The sequence below is a fragment of the Aphelocoma coerulescens genome, unplaced genomic scaffold (genome assembly GCF_041296385.1).
Source record: "Aphelocoma coerulescens isolate FSJ_1873_10779 unplaced genomic scaffold, UR_Acoe_1.0 HiC_scaffold_125, whole genome shotgun sequence".
Classification (NCBI taxonomy): Eukaryota; Metazoa; Chordata; class Aves; order Passeriformes; family Corvidae; genus Aphelocoma; species Aphelocoma coerulescens.
In genome coordinates this window covers 428,242-447,633 of record NW_027183481.1, presented here as the reverse complement: position 1 = coordinate 447,633, position 19,392 = coordinate 428,242, and the positions used below count along the sequence as shown (strand labels likewise).

The 19,392-nt window shown below is 39.9% G+C and overlaps 2 long non-coding RNA genes and 2 other non-coding genes across 4 annotated transcripts; all 4 read left to right on the top strand.

The window, feature by feature from the left end:
- Positions 1–8,040: 8,040 nt before the first annotated feature.
- LOC138100667 (small nucleolar RNA Z39) lies at positions 8,041–8,103 on the top strand. The gene has a single exon (XR_011146891.1). It is a non-coding gene; the product is annotated as a small nucleolar RNA Z39 (small nucleolar RNA).
- Positions 8,104–9,068: 965 nt separating this feature from the next.
- Positions 9,069–9,992, top strand: LOC138100663 (uncharacterized). Its single transcript, XR_011146887.1, has 2 exons — positions 9,069–9,121; positions 9,904–9,992. It is a non-coding gene; the product is annotated as an uncharacterized lncRNA (long non-coding RNA).
- LOC138100666 (small nucleolar RNA Z39) lies at positions 9,285–9,345 on the top strand. The gene has a single exon (XR_011146890.1). It is a non-coding gene; the product is annotated as a small nucleolar RNA Z39 (small nucleolar RNA).
- A 5,519-nt stretch (positions 9,993–15,511) lies between the features above and the next one.
- On the top strand, positions 15,512–18,870 carry LOC138100660 (uncharacterized). The gene is made up of 2 exons (XR_011146886.1): positions 15,512–15,696; positions 16,503–18,870. It is a non-coding gene; the product is annotated as an uncharacterized lncRNA (long non-coding RNA).
- The last annotated feature ends 522 nt before the right edge of the window (positions 18,871–19,392 follow it).

Sequence of the window (19,392 nt, the reverse complement as noted above, 5' to 3'; positions counted from 1 at the left end):
AGTATTTCTTCAGACATTTAAGAGGATTTTTTTTAATCTCAGGAACAAATATTAAGCTGATAAAAAATATCTTTAAAAATTTTCAAGTAAAACTCTGCATAAGGATTTCGGAGTTAGGTGACTTGAGAGGAGCCAAAAGGAGTGCAGGAAGAGTCAAGTTCATGATTTCCAAGGTAAGTAGGGCAAATGTAAATTTTCCTAACACAAGCTGGCTATTTCAAGACTTTATCCTGCAGTCCTCCACTACCAAAACCTTGCCACATAAACCTGATACAGCAGGAAACTCTCTCATGGTGCCTCAGAGTGGACAAAACAAACACTACTGGTTAGTAAAAAGACAGTTTTAGGTGGAGAAGGAGAAATACAGAGAAAATTCCAGCACAGAAACCTGAATGTATCAAAATCCAGCATATGTTCCACTAAAATGTTTGGATATGTCACAGAAGCAGATCCACTGCCAAAAGATGTGGCAAATTACTAGCTTGAGATTCCCATTAGGAAAAATAGTGGTTACTCAGCTTTTGGGCTGCATTTGCAGTTTGCAGCTTGGCACAAACTTTGTTGTGGATACTCAGTAACCTATGGTAAGGCAGCAGCTGAAAACATTTTGAAAATGCCATTCTATGAAATAAATCTTCTGGTTATCCCACTATGAAAAGTGTATTAGTAAAATACTTCCTCCTACTCATCTTGCTCATTTGACTGATAAAACTCGACTCCAGACTTTGTAGCACAGTGACCTTGTTAGTGTTTGTAATGAAGATGATGTGAGTTCTCATCCCTGTCACTTCATTTTAAGGTCATATTTAACATGAGCGAGTCACTACAGCCTGAATTACATAGAAAACTCATAACCAAGTCCAAGACTTAAATATTCACTGCCCTTTCAGCATTGACTGCTGACCAAACAGCCAGTTCTGACACAAAAAGTGTCTGTGCTTTGGCAGACATTAGCTCCTTGTTGACCTCATAAACAAAGATGGTAATGTTGATGCACAATGAATATAAACCAGAGGCCACCAGCAGACTTCACATTCAACATTTCAAATAGTTAATATTTCATGATAATGGTCACTGATAGGTGACACATTCTACTTAACCAGCATATTAACAAAAACATTTTGAAAAACTACGTTTAGAGGAGAAATCAGTGAATAGGTCACTGGAGGAACTGACAGGCTCATGTATAAATAAAACAGCTACACTGAACTGGAATGTTACTAATGAATCAAAATATTTGAAGAAATGTGCATAGTTTCTTATGATGTATTTACAGGAGGGTGAATATTATCCAGTTCCCTCAGGACCTGAGGGTGCACCTCATCAGGTTCCATGAACTACTACACCAGCAAGTACTTTGAAGAACTTCAGAAGTTCCAGCTTTGAGCTCTGAGAACTAAGACAATAAATCATTTTTATATCCTCAATGATGTCAAAATTTAAATTACACAATTTCACCTCCTGTCAGCACTGGCGTGTCTGCCTACAGTACCTGGGAATGGATTGTAAAAACACCAGTTACTGTTCTTTCATCATGGTAAGTCAGCAGTAACCACCCTGGCAGGCATCCTTGTTGTAAAAGACACAGTTAAAAGCTGTTGTCACAAGTGAATTTATAGTCTAACAACATATAAACAAGAAAAATTAGAGCAATACTTGCTTAGCAGCTAAACCATCTGCTATAATTAGAAAGAGAAAGTAATAATATGGAGAGCTCTTGCTTATGGCCAACTAGAAGTTGCTGGAAACATCAGTCCAGAAAGTGTTCTGTGAAAGTACTTAAAACAGTAGTAAGCAGAGGTGGTATTACATCGTTACAGTAAGTTATAGAGGAATGCAAATTGATCATTGATAGTTAAAAGTGATTTTTTGCATAAAAAGTACCTAATAGAAAAGCCTTCCTCCTTCTACCTTTATTTCTCTCTAATTGCTGCATTTCTTTTGACGTTGTCTTCTCACCTGGAAACACTGAGCACTGGGAATCACCCAGAGCATACCTACAGTGACTGAAAAAAATACCACACTAGGCAAGTGCTTCTCAATTTTTGGCTTTTGTGCTTGGTCACCCCTTTTCATGGAAATTATAGAAACTTGGTATCTTAGCACATCACTCTACCACATATACAGCAGTACACCTTGTCTACACAAACAAGCCCTTTCCAATTAATTGCTGACTTGGTAATTTGAGAGTGATTTGGTCTTTTTAACTTGTAAAAAAAAAAAAAAAAACCAAACTGGATAGGTTAAACACTTCCTTCAAAACTCAGCTGCATTTATGGGTTAGCCCAACATATCACAAATTTTAGCCTACTGTAAAGAATGCATTTCTTCAGGAAGTGTTCACAATATCTGTCATGGCTTTGTAAACAACTAATACCCAGTTGACAACACTGATGTTATTAAACGGAGCTCTACCTCTCAGCACTTCTTTCCAAGATTAAGGCAGAAAAAAATGCTCAATTTTAAGTTTTTTTTTTTAAACTAAGACACATGCAAGTCTTTCACTTACCTCAGTCAGGGTAACAGTGTGTATAGCTGTGAACAGCTGGAAACAAGGCATCAGTGGAAGATTTTACAGATAAATATAGGAATACAAAGATATTAAAAAGGCTTGTGCATGACTGAAGAGTTTGAAAGAAGGAAACAGGCAAAAAACAATATGTGACAACTATGTGAATCATATATACCATAAGTATATTAGCATAACTGTGTTTTGAGGGCTCTTTTTTACTCCCTTGCATATTCTCAGCCACATCCTGTCCTCTTGGTGGAGAAACCAATCAGAAGACTTAAAAAAAAGTTCCCATTTTAAACTATAGACAAAATAAGCACAAATAGGGCCAAAAAATTAAGGGTATTTTTTGGTTTTACCACCAAATAAATTGAGTATTGCACCTGCAAGAAAAATTGTTATTTCAAGGCTCCTAAGATATTCCTACACTCAAAGAGCTCCTTCAAGCACAAGCTTTAGCAACCAAGCAATGGCTGTTACAGTGAGATAGTTGAAAATGCAAGTAATTATAATGCTGCTTGCTGTAACTGCAAACCAACTGTCTTGATAAAAATACAGAGCTTTACACACTCCATTTTAGAGAAAGACATGAAGAAAAAATAAATAATGCAAAGAGGCTCTTACTCACTGTGGAAGTGCTGTATTCTCATGGAGCCTCCAGAGTAGGTTCTGTGAAACCAACCTTCCCTTACATATTTTAAACAGACTTTAGGGAGATTTAGTTAATGCTGCAAAAGTTTAATAAAAAAAAGTAATTCTTTCAGGGTAAAATATTATTGTTAGACACTTATTTCAGCTGCTGAAATACAGATAGTTAGTACAAACGAGACTCTGCTTTCACAAGGAATCATTTACATGAGGGGTATTTTTTGAGCTATTTCACATAATGTGAAAATAAATTTATATAGGTACATTGCCAAAACTGTAATTTTGTCACTATGCACACCCAGCTACAGCTGCTTTCATGCATAACAATCTATAAATCCGTCCTCAACTTTTCATACTACCCATGTTTTTCACTAAAAAATGACACTAATAAGCAGAGTCACAGCAGAAAAGTTCCTGCAGCACTTTTATATTCACGGTGACTTAGAAGTATGAATTCCACAAGTACTATATTACTTCCCCCTGCAATCCTAATAGCAAACCAAATGATACAACCAGAGCTACCAGGCCAAATCTGGATGCACAGGTCCACTCTTGGGTTTCAAACGGGTGCAAACATCATAGTATTTTAATTCAGCTTGAGAACAGTAACTTGAGCTGCATATGTTAACTCTCATGTTAGCATGTTAACTGTAAAAGGTTAAAAATGGTAATTACACAGTCTTAAAGACAAGTTGTGGAGTGGTGGCTGACAAAATGACAACAGTAGATTGTCAGGAAGATGTTTGCACATAAAGATATTACAGTACAAAAAGAAACTTCCATCTACTTTATCCTCTTGTTTATAACGTACCATGATACACTGAAATCTTTTTAAGTGCATAATATTTTAATACCCACCCCCTTATCTTCAATATCATCAAGGATGATCCATTAATACCATTAATAAATGCATTAGGCATTACCAGTCTGGGGCTTGGGAAAGAATTTGATGTGTCTCATGTAATAATTTTCTCATGCCCTAATACCACATAGTAGATATGTATTCAGCAGTAAAGCAATAGTTGGGCAAGCTCTTTTTGCCAATATAACCGATGTTGCTGCCAAGAAAAGCACTAATTCTATGCATCCGTTTCCACCTTTCCAATGCTACAACTGTTTCACACCTTTCTGTGGGCCAGTTAAGACTTTCTGCCACTACACCCTGAACTAGATCTGTGAAATTATCCACTCCAAAGAACAGCTGAGGGAGGAAAGTGTCCTTTGAACTGCGCCCTGAAAAATTATTTTCAGTGAATGTTTACGTTTGGAAGTAACTCAGTTTCACACCTTAAGGAAGGCTGGCACATTTGGAAGCTTGACTGGTTTTAACAACTATCATGGAAGAATAAAAGATGCTACTTCTCCCTCACAACCTTCTCCCATGGGCATCCTGTGGCTATCAATGTCTGCAGCAACTCCGTAACTGCTTCCAAAGGACAATTCCTTTTACTACTCCACTTTCCTGAGACTTAGGTGGGCTCTCTGGAACCAAGGTAAGTATCTTCTGTGACTAATAACTCTTTTAAACTAACATTATCTGTATTTCATTTCAAGGTTTTCAAGGTGTATTTGTGCTAAATACAAATGCTTCACATACCAACACCTCTTTTAGAAAATCCACACGTTATTTTTAATATTATTAATTGTTTATTTTACATTTGTAACAGGCTTTTATATCAGAATACCTACTTTGTGGGAAAAAGCCATTCTCACAAATGAGGCAAAGTAATTATTCTTATGAAAGACATACTTCTACAACTGTGAAATTAGACTGAATGACGAATTATTCTATCAGAGAAATTTTTGTTAACCCATATGTTTGCCAAAAAACGTGTCATTAATATCCATTATAAAATGTCTCTCACAGCTTCTACTCACCCCTTCCCTTTTATTACTTAACAGTTGCTTAATCCTGTGGTTAATACCTGACCTTATGCCTGAAGGGAGGTTAATACCTAAGATGAATGCTAGACAAAATAATTTATCATGTCAACAGAAACAGAGGATAATTTCTACAGAAAAACAATGGTTTTGTGTCATCTATGACGGTCATTTTGTCTCCTGAGCCCTCTGTCCATTACAGTAGCAAAACAATTTAGGGAGTTTATGTTATTAAAAAGCTTTCATGAAGTACACACATCTGAACTCGATTATACATAATTCCAGCATTTAAAAACAGCTGTTTACTTACTCATAAAAGAGGATTCAAAAAGCCAGTGTGACTTTTATCTTGGTTCTCTCACTGTATCTCAGTGATTGGCAGTTTCAGGCCCCAAAGTAGGGCCCTGTGTATTTTGTAAAACATACACTAACCTTTCTATGCTTCTTTCTTCCATCAAGATCACAAAAGATAGATCCTGTGCATTACTTTCCTTAGCTACCCGTGGTTTTTCTTATTTGCATTTTTTGGCATCTAGCTCAAGGAGAGAAACATTCTTTGCGGGGAAAAGCGAGTAAGAAAGCAGTACCTGAAAGAATTCATCACTGAGACATATTCACAGCAGCAAAATGTAATGTATTACTGAAGATGAAAGAGATAACCTGGCAAAAGGTAAGTTTTTTTAAAGGAAGAAAAAAATGGTAGATATAAAAAGATGCATGTGAACTAGCAGCCTAGATTCAAAGGTACATAGATTTAAAAGCTGGAAGGTACCACTATAATCACCCGTTGTGACCCCATGCATGACACAGGCAAGGGAATTTCACCCAGTAATTAATTCTGTCATTCCCACCGTTTGTGTGTGGGTTAGATAGCCTTTTTATAAAGACACACAGTGGGGCACTTGGCATCTCCTGCGAAAATCTGCCCTGTTACCTGATTATCCTCATCATAATTAAGGTACATCATATTTCTAGCACTTTGGAAGATACTATCTTTCATTCCTTCGCCAAAATGCCGGTCAATCCCATCAGAATCTGTTACTCTAAACTCCTCCTCCATGGCTTTCTGGGGCTGGCGAGCACTTACTTTGTATCAGTTTATGCCTTGAAGGAGAACAGGTTTTACTGTTCAGCTGTATTTCTCCAGCTGTAAAACAACTCTAGATTTCTGCCACTCTCTATCACATTTACCTAGAGATCCCTGCTTCTGTCTACAGAAAAAACATCTGCAGAGCACCAAGGATTAAATTGCTATTGCCAATGCAGATGTATAACAGGAATCTTTATGCCTCTATTCAGCATCTCCTCTGCAGCAACACCATAACATCCACTACAGGGCGAGAAGAGCCACATTAAAATAAGAACATTTGTTATAGAGATGATAAAGCAGCTTGCAGAGCACTATTGTCATATTAATTCCAATTAGAAAATGCTTGAGAAAGGGAGAACGGGGGGAGAAGAGGCCTGGTTGCCTGAATAGCAATGGAAGTTATCAAGAATAGGGAAGCATCTTTCAGTAGACCTCAGAATCAGCAAATGAAGGAAAAAAAAAAAAAAAGTACTGCAAACTCTGACAAATAAAAAGTCTATCTAAACAAAGGGAAAAAATCTGAAAAACAACTAGCTAAAGAAGTTACAACTAGATCCACAAGTAATGACACAAGGTGTCCTAGAGTTCTACTTCACCTACTAATGGTCAAGGACCATCAACTAATGTAATTAAGCCTCACTTCTCAAAAGCATTTTAACCTGTTTTTATTAAAGCATTACCTTGGTGAGCACAAAAATCCTGGTTTTCTATTCTTTGACAGTACATAAATATGTAGAAAGGCTATAAAAAACAAATTGCATCCTTGCAAGACTGAGATGGCAGCATCAAACTCCTTTTCCGGAAAATAAGTTTGTTTTTAAAATACTCCATGTAAGAAAACAGCTAGAGACCCCCAATTTTGGAAGTAACTTTGTTATTCCTTTGGAAAACGTGACCAGTGCTAGGGGTCTTTCTTTCCCTCCACATTGCCAAAGTTTCTTTAAATAGGCCACAATATAGTCATTAAACGTAGTGATACCATATAAATATATCATGTAGAAATCATCACCATCCATCATGATGGAGAGGAACCCTTTAAAAAAAAAAAAAGAGCATGGAGTGACAGGACGAGGGGAAATGCATGCAGACTAGGAGAGGAACAGGGTTAGATGGGATTTGGGGAAAGACTTCTTCCCTGTCAGGGTGTGCGGCCCTAGCACACGGTGCCCAGAGAAGCTGCTGCTGCCCCTGGATCCCTGGAAGTGTCCAAGGCCAGGCTGGAAGGGGCTTGGAAGGGGCGGGGAGTGTAAAACTCGATGAGCTTTAAGGTCCCTTCCAACACAGACTACTCCTGTATTTTTCTGTCCACTTAGCGGGATCCACGAGCTCTACGTGAAAACTAGTCCAGGGCAGCTCGCGAGACGTACCAAAGCGTCGGACCCGCCAGCCCACTCCCGCCACTTCCCCTCCGCCCCTCAGCCACCACAAAATGGCGGCGGGGGCGCGCGGGACTCTCCCGCCCCCCGGGGAGCGCGCGCGGGGCTCGACCAACCGCAGGCCGTCGTTTGGCTGCACGTGACCTTGCGGAACTACAACTCCCGTCATGCACGGGGAGGTCACTTCCTCCTTCCGGCTTCCGGTTCCGGCTCCCGTCAGCCGCGCCGCGCTCGGGAAGGTCGCGCAGGGCGGACGAGTGGCCGCAGTCTCTTGTCCCCATCATGTTGTCCGCCGGCGTCCGCCGCTTCGCTACCTCTGCCATCCGCCGCAGCCACTATGAGGAGGGACCCGGGAAGGTGGGCAGGAGCGTCCTGGCCCGCTGAAGGTCGCGGGGAGGGGGATGGTGGGGTGGGGGTTGATGGCTGCCTTGTGGCTGGTTGGTATGTGGGCTTTGGGGTGGCGCGGTGATGCCGGCACAGCCACAGCAGCGCAGATCGTGTGGTGATGGACGCCAGCGCCCTTCCCTGCGGTGGTACAGATGATGAGCATTGCGGTATGAGGGGCAACAATGATACTGTAAACGCTTTCTGATGTACCTGGCGTGTTTTCTCAAGCCATTGGCCTAAAAGCTTAATTTTACACGTGTAATTGAGATTAGGAAATTTTTCCATGGTGAAGATGATGAAGTACCAGAACACTGGGGAGGTTGTGGATGTGTATCCGCAGGGGGTTTTATATTTGACTGCGTGAGACTTGCAGCAAACTGGCCCCACTTTGGCTTGGAGAGAGAGGAGAAAAGGTGACAAAGTGACCTCCAGAGGTCACACCCAAGCTGTAATCATGGAGTATTTGGGCTGGAAGAGACCTTAAAGATAATTTTTTCCACCCCCTGACGTGGGCCGGGACATCTCCCACTATCCCACATTGCTCCAAGCTCTATCCAACCTGGCCTTGGACAGTTCCAGGGATCCAGGGGCAGCCAGAGCTGCTCTGGGCACCCTGTGCCAGGGCCTGCCCATCCTTAAAGGGAGGAACTTCTTTCTAATATCTAGCCAAAGTGTCCCCTCTTTCCATTAGAATCTGTTCCCTCTTGTCCTGTCACTGTGGTTCCTGATGAAGAGTCCATCTCCAGCTTCCCCGTAGGTGCCCTTCAGATACTGGAAAGTTATTTATTATCCTAAGTACTGTCTTTCTTTCCTTGAGAGGTATTGAAAATGCTTTGCAACTGCATATTTGTTTTGCTCTGAGATTCTTAGCACTTTTAAATGGATTGAGAAAGGAATTAATGCATTGATTGCAAAGGTAGAACTGCCTTTTTTTTTTCCTCTAGAACCTCCCCTTCTCTGTGGACAACAAGTGGCGGCTGCTCGCGATGATGTGTGCGTTCTTTGGGAGTGGATTTGGTGCCCCTTTCTTCATAGTCAGACACCAGCTCCTGAAGAAATGAAGAGGACAGGCTGTAGCTGCACTAGCTGGGTAACTGCTTTTGTTGGATTTCATAGCACTGTGGAATTTAGGGAGCCTGACCTCATCAAAAAACCTTTATAACCCTCAACCTTTTGCAGTGCGGCTTCTGAGGAGTTGTGGTCTGCAGTTGCATCATAACTGAAACGGTGAGGAGGTGGAAGTTTGTGTCACAGAGCTGCTGCACTCTGCTGGTTTGTGACCTTTGCCTCCACAGAGGCCACACCTCTCTGCCTGCAGCTTCTGGCTCTGACCAAAGCCATGTCTGTTTCCTCCCCTGAGGAAATAAAGAGTGATCTGTGGGAGTCCCTGGCACGTGTGATGTGACAGAACAGGATGAGAAACTGTGATGCTGTAAACGCTTTCTGATGTGCCAGATAAAGCTCAGGGGAAAATAAAGTTTTCTTGAACCTGCCCTGTATCAAAACAGTCTCACCACCTACATCATTCCTGATGGTTTATGGCATGCTGTCCGGTTGAGATAAGGTCATTAACAGAAATTAATTGGTGCTTGCTGATGATCCTAACAAAGCAAGCCTCAGACATGACTCAGACTGTGCAAGTATTCCACTTCCAGGTGAAAGCCCACTTCACTTTGTCTTAAACTGATTCCACTTGGAACCGCAATATTGTCTGTAGTCTGAGAATTTAAAACATTTTTGAGTGACACAGATAGTTCTTGAAAGGAAGTAACAATTGGAACAAATTATGTAATTCCTTTATCAGTTTGATGCTTTTTCCACCCTACACTGAGGAGAAAACCAAAATCAGCAGACTTGTATTGAACTTGAACATGTAGAACTGTGTGGTTCCATGCAAGTCAAGGCCTCTGATGCAAAACCAGACAGAGGATGATGCAAAGCCCATCAAAAATTCTAATTAAATGTTTATTACAGGGTTCTTAAATGTGTTCAATTTCTTTTTCTTGCAGAGTTGAAGTCTTCTACACAGCGTTGTTCAATGGGAAAATGATAGCTGCAATCCATGCTGGATATCTCTAAATAAAATCTTAAACCCCAAGGCCTTGGGCTGTGTGTTTTGTGAAACTCCTGAAGTGCTTTTGACAGCTGGTCTGTACTGAGAATCCCTTCAAATTACAGTGTTTTGCCATCAAATTAAACAGTTAACTGTCATTTCGTATAAAAGTGGGGTAGGGAAAATCACATTTCAAAACTGGGATTGGGCTGAACTTTTGTTTTGGCTCAGAATAATGACTTGGGATTGTTTATAGAAGTAGGTATCCTATCATATAATCCATGCTGCAGAATTGTTTAACTTCAGTGAGGATTTTCTTTGGCTTTTCTTCCATGCTGAGCTGTTCTAAAGAGCTGCTGGTCCCAGGTCTCTGTAGCATCAGCTCTGAGCAGGAACTTGGGCACTGTTTTAGAGGTTTCATGAAGCTTCAGGCTCAGGGGATGAGGTGGGCATAACTCTGACCAGAAAAAATCATTGGTAGTTTTCTACAGTTACCAAAACTGGAACTTTTGGAGGTGTTTGGAGGGAATTGATGGCTTTCTGTTGGTAGAGCTGTGCTTGGCCTTGAGGCCTGTGTAATTAAAGATAGTCCAGAAGCTGTGAATGCTGTCAGGATACTGAAACCAATGAGGGCTCACAGACACTTCAGTCAGTGGCCTTGCTGACAGCACAAATAGAAACTCATTTTCACACTGCTGTTGTTGTGACCACGCCACTTTCTGGAGACACAGGGTATGGAGAGCACTGGCCTTGCTCCGGGATGGCCCCTTCACCCTTGCAGGCAGTGCTCTGAAGGGCTGTGAGCTGCGTTCCTTTTGAACTTTTCTGCTCTCCTTTTTCCCTCCTGCTGCAGCACAGTGCATTTAATGTGGCTTGAAGCAGCAGAATCTGCAAACTGAAGATTTTCATAAAATTTTGTATTTTCTTGCTATTCTGTATGGATGTCAGTTTCTTACCAAGCTCCCCCAGCAACAGTACGTGGGAGTGGGTAACATGCTGCTCGTAACAGAGCAGCTACTGGGTTCCACATTTCTTTTTTCAGGGGTGAGTCTAACGTGCAGATGACTTCCCCCTTATTCCAGAGTCCCTGATGTATTTGAAAAGAGCACACATTGCCTCTGAAGGGTCACCCTGTGGGATAGGCAAACCAACTCCTTTACTGTGCTTAAAAACAAGGTCTCCTTTCTGAATGCTGCCCCCTTCTCTTGTAGTTTTCAAAGATACTTTTGAGCATGGGTGGTTAAACTTAAAGGAATTATTTTTGGATGAAGTGTTAGAGATTTTCTCCTCTTGTGATGTGTTCTAAAGCTGTAATCATCCCTTCACAGTGTTGTTACACTGATGGATCGTAGTCATTTAGAAGCAGAAAGGTCCTGGGGGCTAGTAGTTATAAGAAGTTTCTAAATCATGACCTTGTTTCCAACCCTGCTACCGACTCAGATAAATAAATCACTGATGTGGAGCACAGTGCCCGAAATCTTTCATCTGCTGCTGTTTTACATAATTTCCATGGCTGTGTGCTGAGGGGATGGAGGATCTGAACCTCCTCTGTGCTGGTGGTTGTATTCCAGCTCTCCTTGTAGAACCTCAGCTTTTGTGTGCCAGTGCAAATCATGCAAAAATTAAGCAACATCAGCCCTGCTTCGTGTGAGGGCTGATGAAATGCATCATGTTAGTCATAAACTATTTGATAAACCTGTGTTTGTGGTGGGCTATTGCTAGTTAACCTTTCATTTACAAAGGAAGTGTAGTACAATCTTGTAGCCTTCGTTAATCAGGTCAGTTAATTGAAGGCTGCTTGAGTACAGGTAGTTGTTAGTTTGTATTTTTGATGAAACACCTGCATGCTGCGAGTTAGAAAATGAGTACTTGTATTCTCCATTCATGGCAAACTCTCTAACTCCTGTGTGCTGCCAAAGCTGTAATTAGTCCCTCTAGAACTGGGTTGCTCCCCTACGTGAGTTGCTTGGGCAGTTTTCAGTAGTTTTCAAGCCACATCAATTACCAAGCCCGTAAGTTCTCTGCCTGACTTAAGTAATTGGTTCCCTTAGGACTTCAGAACTTTTCACTTCTGCAGCAGAAATACATTAACAGATCCGTGCTGGTCTTTCTGTTACTACAAAATGGGACAGCCTGCATTCTACCCAAAGGCATTTTTTAATTCTAGATTATCTGTAATTTCATTACTTCTCAATAAAGCAAAGTCTAAAATTCATTATTTTGGTTGCCTGGGTGGAAAATGCAGGTTGTCATTGAGAGAGATGTGGCTCCTGTCATTAATACCAGGTGTTTGTGTTTTAATTTCACAGAGACACAACTCCAGATTGCATTCGTTTCTTTGCTCATGTGGGAAGATCACTGCATTCAGCCAACCATACCTATTTATTTATTTGTTTATTCATTTAACTGCCTGTTTTTTTCATTTACTCCCCAAATTTACCTTGGTCTTAATCTCTTGTAGTTTACCCATTCTATAGTTTATTGTTTTAAGTCTTCCTAGTCTTTTATTTGTTTACTGACTGCTAAAGAGGTGAGCCAGAGAAACTCAGATTTTTTTCTCACCTTATTTTCTCATTCCAGAGTGATTTCTCTAAACACATTCCCACCACAGATATTAACATAAAAATACCCAGCCCTGAGTGATTCTAGAGACAGAAGTGTCACTATAAATATGTAAGAATGAACTGATATTCAATGTTATTAAGAGGGATGGATCAGATTCATTAAAGCCCACAAGCTGCAGAATTGTTGTGCAAAAACATAACAGTGTGTTCCATCACACTCAGCTATATAATAGTCTGGGTACCCAATGAAATATTTATTTTAAAATAGTCTTTTCAGTTCCCTTTAGGGCACCTTGACTTGGTAGAAGATAAATCAATTGAAAATAGGCAAAAAGCAATATGGAAGTGGTGCTCCTCTGTCATTAAAATTGTATGAAGGAAAAAAAGGCAGTGGTTAAAGGACCTCTGGGAAATAACACATCTTTGTGAATGATTGTAATTTTTTGCTTGCCAGATGCCAATTTTAAGGAAAATCATTAATAATCCCTGATTTTTTTTTTTCCAATTTTACTGTTAGAATTTTTGCCTGCATGATTTCTGTTTTGGCACAAACTCAAAACCTTTCTGCTTTGCTTCCAGAGAGCTTCACAGCTTATTATTTTAATTATGTTAGGTATAGTCTTCACACTGTTTCTGAACTAAATCTGAGTGGATGTGAATCAGATGTCATATTTTAATATTTGGGATGTTTTCAGTTTGTGGATCTTTCTTTCTTACTCTGGAACACTCCTTGTTCCAGAGGGACAAGTCTGGAAGGACTTGGGTTCAGTTACACTGAACAGGGTAACTACTTTGATTTTGTGAAAATGAATATATTATTTTTCAAATCAAATTATTCTGGAATTTCTGTCTAGCAATTAATTTGATAGCATATCTTTTTCATATCCACTTTTCAGAAAGCAAAGGGAGTTTGATTTTTTTTCCCCCCCCAAAGAATAGAAGTTTCAAGTCTTGTTCTGTTGTGCTTTGAAGCATCTGGTATCGATCCATGTTAGAGATAAGACACTGGATTGGATGAGCTACACTTCTGAATTATTGTGGGCAGCCCTCTCATAATAGATTGATATAAGTAAAACAGAAACCTGGACTAAGTTCTTTCTCCTTTTAAATTGTGACTCCTTCAGGTGTTGTCCTGTACAGTAATTAAGAGTATGAGTTACTTATGAAAATTCCTTTAAGATCATTTTACTGCTAGTTAAGTAGTAGGGAAAAAATTCAAAATATTTTTTAATGTAAGTTATCAGCTACTCTTTTCTCGTTTCTTGCTAGTCTGAGATTTTTATTTCTGTCTGAACATGAAGCAGTTTAGAAGTTTATAAACAGATAGGGCTGGAGGAAAAATATATGAAAGTAGAACTTAGTATTGTACAAGCTAGCACATTCAAACTATTTTTATCCTTTATATTTCTATACATTGCAATTCATTACTTTGGTTGAGTTTTCAGTGCAGTAACATAAATGGGATTTTTTTAAAAAATTAAATAGAATTGTAAAGGAGAAAGAAGGAAAGAAAAAATTGCTGCTTCCATGAAAAAGAAATTTGTTCTCAATTTCATGATCAAAAAATAAAGGTATATAAAGGTCAAAAGATGTGCACAATAGGTGATATCAGAGCTGATGTACAATAGCCAATGCTATAGAAATATTCCTGCCTGTTCCCACCTCTGTGGAGTACATTAAACAGCCTATGAGAAGCTATTTGTAATCATTATTTTAATGTGTGAAAATACACATTAGGACAGAAATAGAAGGGCAAAACAGATTAAGTCTTTGGACTGCTTAACTGGAAATTGGAATGTGTATCAGAGGACCACAGTAACACACTAATTTATTGTTAAAAGTGGTGTAATTACATCTTCAATTATCACAAAAAGACACAGGTTGAAAAATAGGAGGAATGGTGCAAGTTTAGGATATATGTTACTGGAAAAACACTTCGGAGTAGCGCTGAGTGGCTTATGGCAGGTCGAGACGGAAAGACAGTGACTGTGAGACCCTGTGTGATGCAATTAATCATTGTTTCAATTAAAACATAAGTGTGGGCTCTCCCCCCTGCCCTCTCCCATGGGTTTGTCAGAGGCAGCCCCTTCTGCGAACAGCAAGCACCCGCTCAGCTCCTGTTTGCTCTGCTTGCACAGGGAAGATAAATGTTAGTTGCTCTCTGGGATGATATGCTCAATAAGTTTGACTTGAATTTAAATGAGTTTAAAATAATAGTATTTGCCGGAATTAATGTGATCCACTGTTCCATTTTCTCCTTTGGTATTCCATGAATAACATTAAGTTCTTTTCTGTGGTTGCGCCACCTTTTTCCATTAGCTATGTAGAGCGTGCAGCTCTTTGAAAAATGTCACTGTATAAATAGTGTTGCTGAGTACCTGACTAAGGCACAGCCAGCAACAAAATGTGGAAATGTACCTTGCTGGCAAAAAAAAAAAAAAAAAAAAAAGTGTAAAAATCATGTATGTGAAAATGTATATAAATGTATATAAAAATTATGACAAGTGGTGGAAGGACAGAGATGAGAGGGAAGAGCGTGGTCTGAGGTTTTGCTTCTTTTTTTGTAAAATTTTGGTTGCCCCATTAAAATTCATAATTCTTGAGAGCTCTTTAGACTAAGTTTGGCCAAAAAGAAACCCAAACCACAACTCCACATTCCTGGACTAAATTTGGTTTTGTAAAGACAGGAAGAAAGATCTCTTTCTCAAGGAAGGGAAAATCTGCACAAGCCAATCAATCAGCACAGATATTTGGCTAAATGGGGCTTTGCTGTGAACCAAAGCTATTGCCTGAAACAGTGGCAGAATGGGCTGTCGGGGAAAAAACCACAAACATAGATATACAGGTCATTAATATGAGTGAGAAATTCTTTTGCTTGCCTCCATGAGCTATCCAGGTAATTGAAAGTGAAATCTGAAGATGTGCCTCCTTAAGGAAGATCCATCTCTCCAACACCTTTGTTTTCTGATAGCCCGAAGCAGATTTGGGGAACAGCTAATTGGAAACTTTTTTGGAAATGTGCACATCCCTGTGCTCCAAAACCATGCTGTCACTTCTCCTTCCTGTTTGTTTCTCCCAGACGTGGTGCTGTCCTCTGAATCCAATACTGCAGAGAATTGTTTTCGGCCAAACAGCTGGAGTTCAGTTGTTAAACTCAGTATTGTCTCAACCCGCTGCCAGGAGCTGTAAGTGCCTCTTTATAGCTCATTTGGGAATATTTTAGTGCTGTCTTTATGAAGCTGGATATGGAAGGGATGGGGGTTTTTTGGAGGGGTCAGGGGGAAAGCTGGCAATTCCTAAGTAAGGTCCCTTATTTTCATATTCTGGAGTGGCAGCACAAATGGGGAAGTATTCTGCAAATACCTGCGTAATTTAATTGCTAGGCATAGGTGAAGTTCCTCTGCCCACTACATAATCCAAAAGCAGAGTGTGGGCACCTGACAGCCCAGCTGCAGCACAACTGAAGCAGCTGAAGGTGTGACTTCAAAATTACCTAAATTTTATTTAATTCTCTCTTTGACACTGCTTTGAAGTTAAAGCAACACTGCAGCAGTTCAGTTGGAATTTACCTCTGAAATCAAACTATGTAAAACAATTTGCCAGCTACTCTAATCCTAAATAGGTCAGCAAAACCTAAGCTAGTAACACTTCAGAGAGATTACTTTTTAGGTTGATTCAAGGCAATTTTCCTGCTATGTAGGGAATTCCAATAATGGGAAGTGAAAAGCCCAGAAAGCCAAGCAGAACATCAGCACCAAGACAGGACGGAGCACAAAGTCAGGGCTCGGACCCCCATGTTTTTGTGGGGTCTTGGGTGCCATAACTGGCTCACTTTTCCTTCCAAGGAGCCCATAAAATTGATAGTCAACCTAATTTCCTGTGAGAGAAGACTGGACTTTGAGCACTTGCTCCAGAGGGTGTTTAAATACAATTGTACGTAATTATTATTTCTTATTTACTAGAACACTAACTCAGGCCCCTTCTCTCCTAGCAAAATTCCAGAACCATCCCTCCTCTGCCATAAACAATCCCTGAAAAGTGGAATAGCTCGGCGGGTTGGTAGTGAGAGCACGCCCTCACCAGAGCAGCTCAAACCGTGTGGATTAAAGCAACACCCCTGGGAAGACACCACAGATCATCTGAAACTGAGCCTGGGCCTCTCATACTCTGCACAACAGCTCACCTGGGTGGAAGGTGACCACACACCTCTTCTTTCTCCAGCTAAATTTAGATACCGCTCCAGCAGCCATGTGAACACCCACTAAATCAGGTCACGCAGGAGAGGAAATAACCACAGGTTCTGCTTTTGAAAATGGCATTACTGCCAGAGGCACACTCTAAGAGAGCTTTTTCTGAAATTGCAGGAGAGGAAAAAGACAATATGTAATCAGGGACTGAAAATGGTAATTTCTTAAAACCCCCCTAGCAATTTTCGTGTGAGATTGCTAAATGAAACCTTTGTTCTCCCTTAGGAATCAATGACCTTTGAGAAATTAGTGACCAAACAGAAATAGAAGACAATTCAAGGTAAGTCTATTGACAAAAGAGGGAAAAAAGCAGGAGTTCAAACTATTTCACTGAAGATGAAATAGTGGAGGGTGCTGCTGGGCAAGAGGTACTTAGTGAAGGTTAAAATGGCTCACATCTGCAACAAATCACAGTTAAGAAAAACTGCCCACCAAAGGGTCCTTGGCCACCTGCCAGGTGAATAAAACAACAGAGAAAACTGGGACCTAAATTCTCCCAGGTATTTCTCCTCACTGGTTTGAGTTGTGCAGGTGCAAACTACACCCAGCCACTGCCTGGGGGTCAGAGACCAGGCTCAGGGTTTTAGCACCCCAAACATGAGAGGGAGAACAGGATTCGGTAGCTGTGTGCCGAAGGAATGAATATTGTTTCATTTTCCTGAAGAAACATAAATAAGGATTCCTATCTACACTTTGAATGCTACGTAACCTGTTACTGAATTAAGCCATCTGTAATTGCAGGAGGGCTTTAAAAATAAAGCAGCAGCAATAGAATGCGTTATTCTGGCTTGTATTTTCTGCAGCATTTATGAGCCAGGGTACACAGCTCTGAGTACCCAATCTCAAATTATTCAGACAGAACAATTTTTCTGGACAATTCTTCCATTTAGTGTACACCAGATCAGTGGCAGATTTGGGGAGGTCATACTCCCTAAACGTAGAAGCCTTTAAACTAGGATTTATTTAGAAAAAAAAAAAAAATCAGCCCATACACTAAAGAAAAGATATGTTGTTGTTTACCCTTAATCCCAAACATTTTCCTTCTCAAAAATTTGCATTATCTCACTAGCCACTCTGTAAAACTGCAGTTTCTCCATTTCTAGCTGTAAATACTCTATGAAACATCAACACTGGTGCTATTCAGTGCTGATAATTAAATACCTATTTGACAATCCCATTCAGCTGCTAATGCTTTAAAATTTTCCAGCCTTTTTGTAAAATGCAAAAGTAATTTAAAAGGCAATGCACCATCTGGACTCATATCTCTGTTAGTCTTGCAGGTTATCAAAAATTCATTGCTCCTTCCCTCCCCTTCATAATCTTCTGTGTGTTCTTTTCTCACATTCAGTTTCTTTTTATCATAACAAGATTGTAAGTTTAGAAAGCATTCAAACCCCCCAAAAAAGAGCCAAAGCTCTATGGTACTGTAAGTGTTGTAAAACAAATGTGGTTTTAAGGCAGGAAGGATGGCACTGCTAATGTGACACAAAGCAGACATTTACAACAGAAGCAGGTTTTCCTGATTGAGCCTCTTCAGACCTTGTAAATGTATTTGCATTACTTAGAATACAGATATATTTTTTAAAAAATAAAAATTGAGAAGTCCTAGCTAAAGGTTCTGTGGGGCTTGTTTTGACAGGGAAGCTATAAAATAGCAGTTGGGTATAGTCAAAGTCTATCCAATTAAGGAATTCTTTTGAATATCAAATGAACAGTGAAACATATGTAGATGTGGTAGAAAACCAAAACTGTGTGAAAAAAATGTCAGCTTTTTGTCCAACCATTTTATTTAGCTTTGTGTGATGCATCTTTTCCTAGTTATTAATTTACATCCATTTTTAATGTATATGTATGATGGTGTACAGATAAAAAATAATAATTATGTAAATTATTGGAGTTGCTCTCTGTTCCACCCAAAAACAGTATTTGTTACCTGGGAATGAATATGCACAGAATGAGGAAATTAAAACCATTTCTAAAGCTTTGCCATTACATTTCCCTGTATTCTGCACTTCTTAGCTGTTAAACCTAATTCCTAAAACTTCAGTCTTTGCACAGAATTATTATTTATATAGTGCTGCAATATCTGAATAAATATTGTCTAATTCTTCATTTATTTGCTCAGTTCAAGTGGTCTCACACAAATGTCCAAAGGACTGTAATCATTCCCTTACCTCATTTTCTCAACAGGCAGTGTTTTCACAGTGCTCTGTTGCTATAATAAGTATTATAAGTGGAAGAAAATTGAAATGCATGCTCAAACATTTGCCAAAAAATTAGAAATTCTGGACTGTCACCAAGAAAAGGGAAAGAATTCCCAGTCAGACATCCATCAGCTACTCCCCATCCATTCAGAGAGCACCCAAGGGAGCAGGATACTCCTTGGTTTGGTGAGTCTTGTAAAATTCAGGAGTACCCAAATTAGATGCCTTTTCATGTAGTTTTGTGCCAATGCTTGGTTTCTCTGTAATGCCTGGAAGTAATTTGTTAAATGTCTCACGCTTCCATGAGATACTGCTGGTGCCTAAAACATCACCCCTCAGAAAGGAATGACCTTTCCACGAAGGAAAAAAAAATCACTGCTTATGTCTTTTTAAATGCTTGATAAACTTAGGTGGCACCAACAACCCCAGC